Genomic DNA, 16368 nt, shown 5'->3' with positions numbered 1-16368 from the left:
AATTTCCCCACAAAACAGAACTATAAGAACAGTGCCATGCTCAGCCACTAGATCCCAGGAGTACAGGAACCTTCTAACTGGGCAGACCTCATGCTGTGATGAGCAGGATGAGGAGGCAGGTGGCTTGTGAATGACAGCCTGGAGATCACCCGGCTCTCCCTGCTTTGGCGACTATAAATTTTCCTTTTCTAGTCCTATCTTGAGTAGAAGAGAGACACTGAGTCGGATCCCTGAATTTGTTTGTATGGCTAGATCTTTACTATTTAATGATCCCTGCTATGCCTTTACTGGGCTTCTGTATCATTTTTAAAAAATAGTATTCTACCACCTACCAGCAACAGCACCCACAAATGAAACCCCAAAATGTAGTTGCTTAGTTGGTGGAGAAGTCCACACTGGCCCAAGGGACTTAGTTTCTGCAGTTGAAGAAGGAATCTTTATTAGCAGGTTGACATTTCCGTTCAAGTATTTTTCACTCTTAACCAGTTGTCTTTGCAATGAAGGTACTCTGCAAATACACTCAGTTATGAAGAGCTTGTAGGCGTGAGAATTCTGCAACTGATGCTTTTTATTTGCTCTTGAAGCCCAACTAGAGAGATACTGGTTTTGTTTGTGTAGTTTGGTTTTTTTTTTTTTTTTACCCTGGATATATAGATCTGTAATATAACAGTGGAGGGGGGGTTAAACTTTTCAGTCTTGAAAAATATAAGCTGGAAATATACTTGTTGGAGGGATAGAAGACTGCCCATGTACTGTAGGATCTTTAAAGGTGTCCTGGTGTCTACTTACCACCTAGCCTCCAAGCTAGCTGTGACAAAATAGCTCTAGTTATTGTTCAATGACTCTGGAGGAAGATTACCTCAGTAGAGAGAGACACTGCCGTTTCACAATCATATAAACTGCAAGATGGACAGTGAGTGTGCTTGCTGACTCTTCTCTACAGTGGAGGTTGCAACCTGCGATGATACCCTAAGGTAGTAGAGAAAAACAAACAAACAAACAAACAAAACAAAACAGGAAGTCAGCAATTATCACTCCTTCCCAAACTTCGATTTAGCTCCACTCTTGCCTTGGGCTGCTCCATCTTTGCATCCATGGTTGCACTACAGACATAGTCACAGGAAGCAACTGGTATCTCCATTGATACATTATGCAAGCATTAGAAAGAGCTAGGATTAGCCCTAGACTATAGCTGGATGGTTAAGTTGCTGTGGGATCCCCTGCTATTCTTCTTATATCTGAATGAATCCTAACTGTTTCAATTAGGTGGTTTAAATGGATTTATTTTTTGGATACTGAGACTCCTATTACACAATTTGGTCTAGTAAGGTGATTCTCCAGCCACCTGACTACTTATCCTGCTCATCACAGAGTGAGGTCTGCCCCAGTTAGGAGGCTCATGCACTCCTGGGATCGAGTGGTCGAGTGACTCGCTTCCTAACACCAACAGCTAGCCTGATTTGCTTAGAGCCTTTCAGAATGGAGACCTGGAAGGTGACCTCTGCCTGCCAGCTTCTGAGGGTACAACGCTGTGGCACTGATTTTGACTCCTGTCATGTTTCTTCCTGTATTCTATTTATTAATAATGTCCTTTGACACCGCCTGGATGATTTTCACCATTTATTTTACTCTTGCCTTGTCTGCTGTCTTGTAAAACATCTTAAGCTTCTTCACAATTGTTTCAACACTGCATTTTCCTTTGGAACAGGCCCTGGAGCTCTTAGACCAGAATGGGCCTAAGGTTGGTCCAATATGAAGACTTACACTGACCCTGTCTCTTAGCTTAATTTCAACTGCATCCTTTGATGGGGGTTCCACAAGCTAACAGATCAACAGACATGCTAATGTGGGTGTGGGAAACCTTACAAGGCACCAACCTTAGGCAAAGAACTACAGGCAGCTAAGGAACACCGAGAGTGGGAGATATAGTCTTCCTCATTGAGGAGAACCAAAATTGGTCATCCCTGAAAACATCCATACAAGTAACAGAAAACAATTCAGCAGCTTGTATTTATATATTTATGTGTGTTATATGTATCATATATGAATATGTGATATATATGTATATATATGTATATGTATATATATATAGCTATTAAAGAGAAATAGGATATGAATTTGAGAGGGACCAAGTTGGGCATTTGAGGAGTTGGAGGAAGGAAAGGGGAGGGGAGAAGAGATATAATTATATTTTCAATTAAAACTTACATAAAAAATAAGAAAAGCTGGAGGCTAAGTCTTAACCAGCATCAGCCCTGACCCCAGATTTTCCCTCTACATCCATTAGCTATGACAGATGAAAATAACTAAGAGACTATATATCCCATTGCTTTCTGTTCCTCTTCATTTCCTATGCAGGCAATGAGACAGCTTCTTGGCAGTATAGTCTATCATTTTAAAATTGCCCTGGAAAGGTCTGCTTCTAGTAACTGATCACAGAAACTGTACCTCCAAATCACCAGTAACTCTGCATCCACCCAGAAATCAAAGTTTCCCAAACCTGCCTGTTCGTGTTTCTTCTTCCCACGGGTGTCCTGGAACAGGCCAGGCTTGGGCTCATAAACCCTGCTTCTGCTGCCAGTGGTCATCGTCCAAAGCCAACTACAGGATTAAAAAGAGCAAGGCCCTGTGAGGCACCCTAGCTTCTGATATCTCCTACAACTCAGACTCTTCCCCCAGTCCACCACCCATGATCATAATGTGCTATACTTACACTTTATTATAATCATTGTATCACAGACTTATCATGGAGAAAGGGTGTAGATTCTAACCAGTGGTCATCTCTGGTTTGACTCCTATAACAGAGCTTCTGGCCCACATAGTTTCTGGCAAGGTCTCTGTGTCTGGCTGTGCTCTCCGTGGGCCTTTCCTCTGTGTGTGTGTGTGTGTGTGTGTGTGTGTGTGTGTGTGTGTGTGTGTGTGAGAGAGAGAGAGAGAGAGAGAGAGAGAGAGAGAGAGAGACTGAGAGAGAGAGACGGAGACAGAGAGAGACAGAGAGAGAGACAGAGAGAGACACAGAGAGAGAGTTTTATGGAGTGTATATGTGTAGAATATATATTGATTATGTGTAGAGTGTATATGTGGTGTGTGTAAATGTATAGAATATATGTGGTGAGAGTAAGTGGGTCCTGTATGGTATGTATAAATGTGTGGAGTATGTATGGTGAATGTAAATATACAATGTTTAGTATGTATGTGTAAATATGTAGTTGTGTGTGTGGTGTATTGTGCAATGTACAGAGTGTGTGTTCAGTATGGTTTGTGTATGCAGTATGTGCACAATCAATCTCTATTGTATTTTAACTGTTTTTATTCAATATACTTTGATCATGTTTTCCCTCCCTAACTCTTCCTAGATCCTTTCCACCTTGCTACTCACCCTATATTGTGTTCTCTCTCTCTCTCTCTCTCTCTCTCTCTCTCAAAAACAAAAAGAAAAGCTCAAAAAGATGAAAATAAAAACAAATAAACAATCAAACAAACAAAACCAAGACCAAAAAAATGCTGAAATAAAATAGAGTTTGTTTTTGTGCTGGCCAACTACTCCCGAACCTGCCTTCAAGTGTGGTTGATATACCCAGTGACACTCCATTGGAGAAACCTGAATTTCCCTTTGCCAGTGCATATCAATTGCAAATAGCTTCTTAGTTAAGTATAGGACTGGACAGATGGTTCAGCTGTGAAAGACTAGGTTCACAAAGAAATACATATTTTGATTTTTTGATCTCTTTTTAAAATCAGACCATTAGTCCCACCATGAGATCTCAGAACCCCACCTTCTTCACCCCTTCAACTTGCCTTCAAATAATATCGCATCAAGGATTAAAACCTAACCATGTGAATGCTGGAAAAGACACAGGATGCAGATACCTGGTCTTTCATGAAAGCTTCCTTCTGGGGCAGCCACACCCACCTCAGAGGGTGCATCCTGGGCTGGCTTCCCAGTACCCTATCTTGGGGCATCAGCTCAAAGAGCAGCTCAGGAAGGAGTTGGAGTGGGTCCCACATTGCTGCTGACCTCCAAGTGATGGGGAGGAGGTTAGGGAGAGTAGAGGAGCTGGACCACAAGCTCTATACTTACCATAGGAGGACCAGAGATGAAGATGAGCCCAGTGTGTGAGCCAGTGTATGGACAGCTAGACAGACAGGGACAGGCTGCAGCCTGCTCTGTGTCTTCAGGGCAGAGTGGGGAGGACACGACAATCTGTGTTCTTATAGAGTTGATCACAAGGAGATCAACTGTTCAAACATCACACAGACATGCCCATACACACATGCACACATATATACATATGCACACATATGTAGACACACATGCACACACTCACATACACAAGCACACTTATATACATATGCACACATATGTAGATACACATGCACACATTCACACACACATGTGCACATATGCACACATATGTATTCACACACACACACACACACATACCAGTCCATAATAATTCCTAAATATTACTAAAAGATTTTCCATATTTGTAATCCACAGGAAGTTTGTACCAGCCATATGATCTGACAGATTATATTCATTTAATACAAAAAAATTAAGGGATTTGTCTAGGGTCACATAATCAGACCAGTGCCCCACCTGCCTATGGACTAGCTTGCACAGTCTGCCGATTTCCAGCCTTTTCATAATTCTCTCAGTCACCTACAATGGCATTTGAGAAACAGCAACACTAGGACTGTGAGCCATGTGCTGTGAATGCTGTTGTCTGGCAGCACCTGAGACCCTCATCTTCATTTCAAAAGTAAACTACATTAAAGTCAGTTGATAAGCAGGTAGATATTGGAACTAATGTGACATCATACCAGAACAGCAAAAATGCAGTGTCAAGGCTGATGTCATTGTTCTTCTCTGACATTGTGGCAACTGATATCTCAGTCCATCCAGTGACTCACTCAGGCCAGCTTCCCATGACCATAGATGCTCTCATACCCACCACATCACTGTCTTTAAGAGACTACCTACCTCCAAAACAGGACTGGAGTCTGTGTCATTTGTCTATCTTCAGGTCACTGGCCCCTGTAACAGCATCCTACTTCACCAGGCTGGTCCCAAACTCAGAGATCTGCCTGCCTTTGCCTCAAAAGTGCTAAGATTAAGGGCATGAGCCACCATGACCAGCTGCCCACCTGTAGTTTTCAATAAAACCTGGATATGCAGTTAAATGTGAATTTGCAAACTTGACTGGGAACCCTGTTTGTTAGTTAGTTTTGTAATTCCTGCATCATTGTGTCTTGTCTGCCTCCAGTCTCCACAGGTTGTATAGTAAGCATCAACACTGGGCTTCTTGCTCTTGTGGGGGGAATCATTTTGCTAAACATCAAAATCTGCAAAGAACAGAGTTGCTTGGGAATCAAGTGTCTCATGTACCTGGAGTCTAGGTCAGTTGTCTCTTGTAATCTTTCTCTGTGCCCAGGCTTGCCTGGACATCAAGGGCAGATGCCCCTAGTCTTCATCCCACAGGCTCTAAGCAGAGGTTCTGCTCTGGTAGAACAGAACACTTGGAACTCTTGTTTCACCCTTAGTAGAGAGGAGCCATCCCTTATCCCCCCTGGATTTGGAAGAGAGCCCTTCCTGAACAAGTTGCTGGTCTACAACTGTCTACTGACCCATGGTCCAAGCTTCAAAGCTCCAAGAACCATCCCTATGGTACATTCTTGTCAGTCATGAAAGCTATATGGTTCTTCCCATCTTTTTAATTCCTGTGCCAATCTCTCAGCTATTTTTAAACTGAGGGAGCTGCTGGAGGTACAAGATAAGGGGAATGTTAATTATTAATCTTCTAAACCTGAGTAGCATTCACTACATTTGACATTTATGTATTTTATTTGTGTTTGCTTAGCTGTCTGATTAATGTGCAGGGGTCATGGCCAATCTATTCACTGTTTCATTCCCTGTGTTTACCACATTGCTTGGCATAGATTTCAATGCCAGAATGATTGAATGAATGACTGAAAGAAATAAATGGACAGATAATGAATAATACATTGTATTTTTATATTGATGCCGCTCATATTCTCAATATATAAATTTAAATCTTCTACTAAAACAATATAAGACCTGAACATAGATAAATATTGTTTCTTGCCTGTCACAGTGTCACAAACACATGAGTTGGAACCCTCTGGGCTAGTGACTGCATTCTAGTGCAGCAACTGCCCTGAGAAGTACATTGAAGCTGGGCCCAAGCTCATGTGAACAATGCCCAGTGGTCAACAACTAATGTTTCCCAGTCATACAGTGAGGACTGTAGGACTGCTTAAACAGATGTGTCCCTCTTGGCTTAGAGACATCTAGGGCTCACTTAGGGCTACAATGTCTACATGGGAAGAGAACTGCCCTACTGGATGTCTGGTAACCATCCATACTCCTGCTGCAGGGAAGCTAAGCCTCCAAGTACAGTGGCTCGTAGATCCCTTCCCCTCTCACTGGCTCCAGTAGTTACAGGATTTGAGAGACATGATGTCACAGCCCATAAAGTTTGTTACAGTGGAAGGAAACAGGGCACACAATGGCACCAACTGAGCCAAATTCAAAACAAGATCTTTCGGGAGAGAGAGTACCGTTTAGCTATCATTCACAGATTCTTGGAGCTGATCCTCCAGCTGCATCCTTGGAGAGACCCAACCCTGATGTGGTGGGGTTCTCCCACTTCCTGGGTTCTGCTTGCATCAACTCAAAGCAAGAATCTTGCTTTGGTTTTGAGCTTCCCATATGTTTCTGGTATATGGTTTGGTGTGGGAGGAAGAACACATTATGTGTAGCTCCAGTCGCCATGGTCACCTTGTCCTCAGTTCCCTTTCTGAGTCCTCTCAGACTCACAGTGCTTCCCTTGTCCTGTCTCTACACAGCCTTAGCTGAGCTGGTGTCAGTCCCCCTTCTTTGTCTCCCTGCACACACTTCAGGGCCTGGCCTTTGACTTCCTAACCCAGGTTGTCACGGGCCCCAGACAAGGGTTCCTCCCAGCCCAGTGGCTAGTGGTTTTCCACCTTGGGAAATTTTGCAAACTCTAGTGTCAGGCAGCATCCAGATGGGTCACATGAGGACATATGAAAACTCACCAGCTGGTTCCAGATAGGCGAAGAGAACAGTCCCAGCTGCAGCCCCACGTGACATGTTTTAAGTCACTGCACAGGGACCGGAACTACACCACTCTGTCCATAGCAAACTCCAGTGCCGATCTCCAGGATATCATGAAGGGATCTGAATGGGCTGGGCTAGGGATTGGAAAGGCATCCAGCTAGAAAGGTGGACCTCTGAGGCTGTGCTGCAAGGCCCTTGGGTCTAGACAGCAATCACCCCTCAGAAAGGAGGTTTACACTGCAAGTTAACAGGAAGCTCTGAGGACAGCAAGGATGTGGGACAGATAGCCTCAATCCACTTAACTTGACCCTGGGTTTCCCAAACTTGCCTAAGGACACCTCTTAATCCCCCCAGGGAATCTTTTTGTAAAATTTAGTCCTATCTTCCTATTTGACCAAGTGCTAGAGGTTAATCAGCTTAAGTTTCCAATATTTATACAATATTTATACAATACTACCCTGTGTGAGTATCGGCATTAGTAATAGTTGGATTCTGGAGTTTCTTAAAGTGTCAAGTATCTTTACAGCGCTAATGCCTTTCTTCCTATAAGACATAATTAAGACTCAAACTTCCTAAAGTGACAATACCAGGCACCACTGTGGATTGAATACTAACCAGACAGTTAAATAAAGTACTTTAAATATTAAAAAAATTCAATTTAAGAAATGATGACTGACTGCCCCCTGGAGTCATGTCCTCTCGCATGTTTCTCAGGAGCTTCCAGGAATAACAAAGGCAGAACTTGGTGCCTGAGAAGCACCTGCCAGGGCCCAGCCCTTGGTCTTTACTATCATCCAGTGGCTGGCTCGTCTTTACAAAAGTCTTTGTGTGTTGATGCTGTTGTCAGTCCCGTTTCACCTGTAAGCTGAGCCACAGAGAGGTAATATTGCCCAAGGTCTTAACTAGCCAGAGATGGGGAAGGCTCTCAGGGAACTAACTTCTTACTGCCTCTCTGTACTATGGACTACATAGCATAGGGTCTGGTCAAGTAGTGAGCCCCCCTCCGTGTGTTTAATGAGCTGAGGCTGGCGTGGGGTTCCTTGAGCCTTCTGCTTTGGTGAGCACGAGGGCTGTTATTGGTTGTCAACTTGACTACATCCAGGGTGAAGCATAATCCAGAAATGGAGGGTACACCTATGAGAGATTTTTTGCTTGGTTCAAAGTGGGTGAATCCACTTCTAGTCTGGACCTTTGAGGTAGGAAGACTTACGTCTTTAATCTGGATCTTGAGGTGGGAAGACATTTAACCTATGCCATACCTTCTGCTGGAAGTCGATATTAGGACATTGTAGGAGGAGGTGTCTGCTCTTTGCCTGCTTGCCCTCACCTTGCTAGCACATCCATTCCTTCCCTGGCATTGGAACCTACTTCTTCAGGATTCCAGGGTACACTGAAGAGCAGATATGAGAAGACAGCCAGCCTTGTGGACCGAGCAACAACTGCATTCTTGGACATGCCATGCACAGTCAGCCATTGTTGGATTAGCTGGACTGTAGCCTGTAAGTAATTCTGATAAATCATATATATGTAATATATCCACATATATTACATATATCTACATGTATTACATATATAATATACAGATGTACATAATATATACATATATGTATAAGTATATATAATGCATATGTATAATAATATGCATATAAAGTATGTATAATATATGCATAGATAGTTGCATATGTATATAATAACACATATACATATGATATATGTATGTATGTATATATATGCGTGTGTATACATATATAAATGCATATATGTGGTAGAGAGATAGATAATAGAGAATCATTCCATGATTCTGTTACTTTAGAGAACCCTAATTAATACAGTGAGCCTGTGTCCTACTGCTTGCACACTGTAGCCCCCCAGCACAAGCCAGTTTGCCTGCCCAGACAGGGATCTGTTGCCATGTAGTATCGAAATGACAGTGTGGGTTTCTAAAGAAGTTCGAGCCTCTAGCATGCTGGCCCCAACAGCCCAGAAGAAAAATTACAAAGCAGCTTTAGTCACCCTCGCTGTTTTTCTGAACTGCCATTGAATTCCCATTTAAGATGTCCGTGGCGGTCTAGGGTATAGCTCAGTTGATAGGATGTTTGCCTAAACTGCCCTAAAACCTAGGAACTCTAAAATCAGCTGTGGCTGAAATCCCAGGGGAAGAGGCAGAGGGATCAGAAACTCAAGGTTACCCATGAGATCTGCCAGGGTTATATGTGACCCTGTTGTTTCAAAACAAATCCCTAAAAGTCAGGTTACTGGGTGGTAAATATATAAATCTAGCCATTACTCTTGCATGGACTTAGGCTGTTAGCAGAATCCTTCTTCTTTGCTAACAAAACTCCAGGTATTTTTGTTCATTTTGTTTGTGTTTGTTTGTGTTTTCAGGGTAGTGTTTATTCATCCACCCAGCAGCTGTGGTAAGGGCACTGGGAGTAGGTGATAGTAACTGGGTGAAGCCACTGGAGCGATGGGCAGCTGGTCTCAGTCTCTACCTTCCCACACTAACATCTGTGAAGCCAACTCCTGAGGCTGGGCCTCTTGGTGATATCCAGGAACTTCCTGGACACACAAACAATTCACAGTTTCCGTGCTATATGAGACAAGAACACTGATCTTGGGCCTAAATCTCCTGCCTCTGTGCCCAGCTCAGTTGCATCGACCGCTAGCAACATTAGATTTTTACATTTAAGTCCATTCAAAGTTTCAAAAATACACCCCCAAAATCAAATGTCCTTTTCTTGGCCACAGAGCCACAGAGCCAGGAGAGCCACAGAGCCACAGAGCCACAGAGCCAGCAGAAGTCAAAGCAGGGGTGTGGACTGTTCCTTGGTACTACAGGTACCAAGAGCCATGTGCTGCTTCTTGGATCTGTCCCACGAGCCTTGTGAAACCTCTGTCCTCATGCACTGTGAAATCACTCCTTCTCAGGCCCTCACAGACCTCTCAGAGCTTGCCTCAGGCCAAGCTCTCATTTGTTGTGAGAACCCAACTTGGAAGTGCCGTGTCTATGATACTCCTCTGGGCCTTGGCTCGGTGGCACAGAACATGAGTGTGGCTCAGGGTCCTGCTGGGAAGGGGTCCTCCTACCTTCCCACTCGTTAACCTGGGCAAACTGAGCAGGGGATTCTGTTCGTTTGTGTTGTGTGTGTCCCCCTCCCACACCCCCAGCTTTGTCTTAGCCTTTCCAGGCAGGACTGAAGAGGGAGCCTTCTTGCCCTGGACTGTCTCATCTCTGAGTCAGAAAGACCATTAACAGCTGCAATGTTTCTCATCTCAAAATCACACAAAGAACATACACCCGTGAGCTCAAGGAGATCTGAGGCAGGGGCATAGTGGACCTGACACAGGTCAGAGAGGACTCCAAGAAGCCGACCTGCTTTACCCTTAGTGAAATCCTAGAATCCCCTCACTTCTCCACCATTCCTTACCCTTGAGCTGTGGGCTCCCACGGGCTCTCAGAGCCCATTCTTCAGGGCTGTGACCCATAGAATAGCCCGAGTCCTTCAGAAATATACTTTGAACCCCTGGCTCGCATCCGTTCAGACCCACCCATGACCCCCTTTCTTCCATGCGGGGAACTACTTTGCATAGCTTCTGGCCTCCAGGGCAAGTAGTAGCCCCTTCCCCACCGCCTCTCAGACCTCAGCTCCTCCACGCTACTGCTCGTTACTTGGCTCAGCCTGCTTTATAGCCTGCCTAATGTTCTTCCAGGAACTGTGAAGAACAGCCTGTGCCAGAACTTAGGGCTTTCACACTGCCTGCTGGGTTTTGCCTCATTAAACCCTTGATTTCTCTCTTCTTTCCAGTTGCCGTCAAATGCTGCTTAGCTGAGACATTTTCCCTGCCCACCTGCCCCAAGTACCAATCCTACCTCCACCGTTCTGCAGCGACTCCCTTTCCTTACTCCATGCCTACACCAAGGCTACCCCTCCTTTGCTGCTTCTTCCTAGCACATAGACCTGACTCACACTGCACATTTACATAGTACTGTGGCGCTTGCTCTCACTAGAATATCGATGCATAAAGAAGGAACCTTTTCTACCTACTCAAACATACCGGAAAATCAGTGCCATATATAGGGACCTTTGAGCTGGGAAACGAAAGGAAAGTATCATTGTCAGGAGGAGGGATGGAAGTTGTGCTCTTGTTTCTGGAAGAAAAAGATGCATATGCAAAGGCCCTGTGGTCATAAGTGAATTCTGTGCTGGTAGCGGCAGGGCACAGAGATGGGGAAGTTTTAAGAGGTCATGGGAGGCAGCAAGTAGGTCTTCCAGGCTTTGTGGGCAGTGGTCGGGAGCAATGGACAAGGGCGGAATATTAAGGTGGGTGGGTAAGTCAACCAAAAGTCCTTATTGAGAGCTCATTCTGAATGTTCTGAGAAGTGGAGAGGGAGGGGGAGCATTAGAAATGCCAAGGAACAATTCTGAAATAGCCAAGGGAGACAAGGTTGTAAATGGGAACTTGGGATTCCCACGGCTAACAGGTTCTGTTTCGTGAGCAATCTCATAGTAAAACCCAGAAAAAATTACCTGTGTAAGTATCAACTATTGTAGCTAGCTATCCTTAAAGTACTACACTTACATTTTATGACTAAAGGGGTATTTAATGGACTCATAACTCAGGTAAGGAAGGTATGATTCATATGAATGCATACTTATTCACAAAATGGCTGCACCTTGGGTCACTTCTATCTGGGAATGAATTTCTTGATTTGAATCTTTGATCTTCAAATTTCTATTCATTATGACTTCTAAAACCTACTTGAAGATAACACATGCCTTATTCATGGCGCAGACCTGGAGTGTCTACATAATTGAGGCTCACAGGACAGCTGGGAATTCACTGACTCTTCAGCCATCGCCTGTGCTTTTTCACAGGCTTTTTTTTTTTGTGCTATGGATAAAAATCATTAACTTTAGAGGGATATTCATTTTTCAAAGGCAAATGTTCTACCTTTTTGTTTATGAGGAGATTCTAAAACATTTTTTTTCAAAATTAATTTTTCAGTTGGTATGAATCTTAAGACTAACTTACGTATGCCACTTGTTTATTTAAATAAGTATTTAAATAAATTTTATTTATTTACCTTTCCAATTGTGTCCCCATTCCTGGTCCCCCATCAATGAACTCCTCACCCGAATACCCTCCCCTTTGCCTCTAAAAGTGTGGTCAACTTCCTACCTACCCACTCTTTCCTCAGCACTCTAGAATTCCCCAATGCTAGGGCATCAAGCCTCTCAGGACCAAGGGACTTCCCTTCAATTGATATCAGATAAGGCAGTTCTATGCTAAATATGTAGCTGGAGCCATGGATCCATCCATGCATATTCTTCGGTTGGTCAATTACAGAGGGTAGAGTGTAGCTCAGGGGTGCTGAGGCTGACCTGGTCAGGCACTGAGGCTCCATCCCTGGATCTGCCTTTCCTGCTTTACTAACCTCAGTCCATCAGAGCATCTCCAGGCACACCCAGAGCCTGACCCAGAAGGGCACAAATGCATACAAATCCCTACTGATTGACTCCTGGCCTCTTTCCCTGACAGAAAGCTAGTCATTTCTCTGTCCACCAACTCAGACACTTCCATGTTTCCTCCTCAGGGACTGCTGGTCCCCAGTGTACCGCCTGCAGCCACTCTCTCTTGTCATTGCCTTGGGATGCTGTCCTGAGATCTTCAGCTGCTCCACTGTGCACCAAAAGACGTCTGGTAAACTAGTAAAAGATGGGATTCTGGAGTCAGGCTTCCACATGGGTAATGCGGTCATGTGACCCAGATAAGTTATCCATCCTCCCTTGCTTTATTTCTTCTACTGGCAGAATCTGGATAGCATTGAAACCTGTGGTACCAGCTTCCTGGGAGACATGTATAGAACAGGACATGCAAGGCACCCAGGAAAGGGATGTGTACGTGTGCGTGTGCATGTGTGTGTGTGTGTGTGTGTGTGTGTGTGTGTGTGTGTAAACAAACGTCAGAATAGCTAACACTACTGCTGTTGGAGCTGAATCTTAACTCTATGGGTCGTCCAAGGCCTTCTGCCCTCTGTGCGTTGTCCTGGAGTTTTCCTCTTGCTAGCTTTCCTCCTCCTGCTGCTTCAACCTCTTGCAGAAGATGTGAGAGTTCTCGTTCTTTGCATCCTTCAGAGTCACACCGCTTTCATGAGCCCAGTCCCTAGTACTCTCACCTGCAGCTCGCAGGAGCCTGGTCCTACAGTCTCCAGTTAAGTAAGACACAACTCATTTTCCTCATAGTCTTTGTAGTTTTGGGTTGCTTTTAAAACTTGAGCATACCGTTGAACTCAGGTGAGAGTACCCCATCATGGACAGCCCGTGGAGGAGCCTTCATGTGCCCTTAGTCTATCTCGTTTTTTATCTCTTTTACTTGGATAGTCTTCCTCCCCCCCCTCCCGCCCCCATTTTCAATCTCTTGTTACCTTCCACCTGAACTTGTATTCTTAAGATCTACCCATATTGATAGCTGGACACATGAATGTAATTTCTTATGATAATTGAAAAAAGCATTTTATTCATTTTATTTCTCCAGGGTCTCATGTAAAGGGCATTAATATTGCTGCAAATGCTTTGTTGTAGTGAAAAATTCTGGGATGAAGCTGTTTGCTTAGTTCTGAGCCTGCTCTTTCCTTCATTCAACATAGATTTACCAGGCACTTATCTATGCTAAATATGAGGATGGGAATAGGGTATAACCAAAAATAAATACAGCCTCCCATTGTTTTAGTAAGAGAAGAAAGGAGGCTATAAATATATAATGCTCTATATAAAGAAAAGAAAAAAGAAGTCAAGATAGGAAGGCAGAGCCTAGGGGGGGGTCTATTTTGATGACGGGCTCAGGAGAAGTCTCTCTGAGAATGGAGTGACATTTGAACAGAGATGAGATTGAGGGAGAGTAGCCAAGTGGATATCTGGAAAGGGAATATTCCAGGTATGAATAAGCCGAGTCCTGAGATGGGAAACACAAGACGGTTCCAGAAATGGCAGTGAGGAGCTGAGAGAAGGAGGAGGGAAGGAGCAGGAAACAGGAAACAGAAAGGAGCTGGAGCCAATCAGATGGGCTTTCCTCTACCATGCAGACGCTTTGGGTTCTATTTTGAGTGGGAAGGATTCTGAAGAGAACAAGATCTGATTCAGAGCTTTTGTTATTTCTGTTTGAACAATCCCTCTAGCAGGTGAGTAGGGAGAAGCTTCCAGGAGAACAAGGAGAAGAGGGAATGGCCAGACAGGATGCCAAGACAGTGGCCCTGTGGCAAAAAGCAGAAGGAATATGTGTCCGCGGAGAACTGCTAGTGGGGCAGGGGCCTTAGGCAAAACAAGCATGGTATCTGGAAAGGTCGGTCAAGGAGCAGAACGAAGAGTGGGAGCCACGTGGGAAGACTCAAGCAAGAGACACAGAAGCTTTCCCAGGGCTCTGAGAAGGATGACGTCAGTTGATGCTGATGGGTCCGACACAGAGGCAGAATATAAATAACTCGTTGGAGATAGATTGCTGTAAATGAGCCTGTTAGAAAGAGAAGCACAAAGAAGGGCTTTTCTTCCCTTTATCTATTCTTCCTCCTTTCCCTTCCCCGCTTCCTTTTTTTTTTTTTTTTTTTTTTTTGAGGCAGATCACAACACATGTTGATGGGAGTGATTCTGCTGGGTAGGAGAGATGGACAACACAGAGACAACCTAGAATATGGCTCTCAAATGACTAGACATGGAAGCCTTATAGGGGTGTGGAGGGCACAGCTCACATACTGAAGACTGCCTCACAGATGGGGGCACATGCACATATTTTGTTTGCTTTTCACATTCTCTTTTTACATTCACATTCAGTAAGGAGGGGTCACCAACTGAGAATGAGGCAGGAAAAGAATGAATTAGAGGAGAAAGGCTCAAAAGGAGAAGGGAGGGGAGTGGGGAGGGCCAGGGTAGGAAAGCCACCAGAGGCTTGGAAGAACAGGCTGTCTGGTGCAATGGTGGGGACTGCTGACCCTGGAGGCTGTGCTTAGATGTCAAGGCACTGTATTGTGTGACATATTCATTGAACTACAACATTAATTTCTCTACGTTCTCCCAGTGCCTTAGAAAGCCCACAGTTCTTGTCTGTGGATCCTGCTCAGTCGGTACCGTAGTTGCCTGGTTCAATCCCTATAGGATACCGCATGAACCCGGTATTGTGGAGTATGACTGCATAGTAGTCATGGCTATGAAGTAGACGTTTCTGGTTCTGTCATGTGATGCAGACTCACATGATGTTTTGCTGAGGCAAGACTCATAGGAGGGCAGGTGATGCTTAGAGAGAGTGTAAATAAGACTCAACGGACAGTGGCAGGGTGCTCGCAGTGCTAGCTTTGCAATGCTTCGTCGGTCTCAAGTCTTAACTGATCTTCACCTCATTGAGAGAGGCACGGCAGGGAACGTCTCCTGGCATCCCAGCTGGTTTTGGTGACCCTCATAGTGGAAGACTGGCTGTTTCTACCGGATTGTACCAGCACTGCTGATTTGTGTTTGATATCCTGTCACTTCTGAACACGACGACTGGTATCTTGACAACAAAGACTGGAATTGCCCTCAAAGACCTACTTCTAAATGAGTTCACATCCTCTTGTCCTGTTTACCATCTTTTCTCCCCTACCTTTGGACAGTGGACTAGAATGGGGGGGGGGGGGGTCGAAGCGTTTGAGGACTCTTGTTAAAGAAGGTTTTGAAAAATCTAAGCCTACACAGCTCACCGCAGGGACAGAGCTGATGTGATCTATTAGAGTGGCTTACAGTCTGTAGTGCAAGTAGCCCAACAATGGCTGTGTAGTGCTGGAGTCCCAGACTTTTGGGGGTTTAACTGATTCTAGCCATAGTCAAGTTAATAGGCAAGAATGACCATCAGAGCCTTAAGCCAGCACTTGGGAGCTGGAAGCAAGAGGATCCCAAATTTGAGGTCAGAGCCAGTCTAAGGCGAACCTGAGCTACCTGGAACCTTATCACAAAACAAAATTACATCAAAATATATTTTTTTTTTTTTGCCAAATGTTGAGGCAAAATGGTACTTCCCTCTATAGCTTTAATTTATCTGAGCACTGAAGTTGCTCCTCGCTCCTAGGCCTGTTGGTCTTTCCTATTTCCCCGTCTGTGAAATGTGTATTTATAATCTGTCCTGCTGTGGTTCCCTGAGAATTCTCAGATACAGACTTGTCTATAGGTCATTTATTCAGAAGCACAAGCAAGGGAGTGAAGACATCAAGAAAAGGGGAGCGAAATGCTAAAAGGGAGGTAGGT

The sequence above is a fragment of the Mus musculus genome, chromosome 17 (genome assembly GCF_000001635.26).
Source record: "Mus musculus strain C57BL/6J chromosome 17, GRCm38.p6 C57BL/6J".
Classification (NCBI taxonomy): Eukaryota; Metazoa; Chordata; class Mammalia; order Rodentia; family Muridae; genus Mus; species Mus musculus.
Note: the sequence above shows the minus strand (reverse complement) of the source record.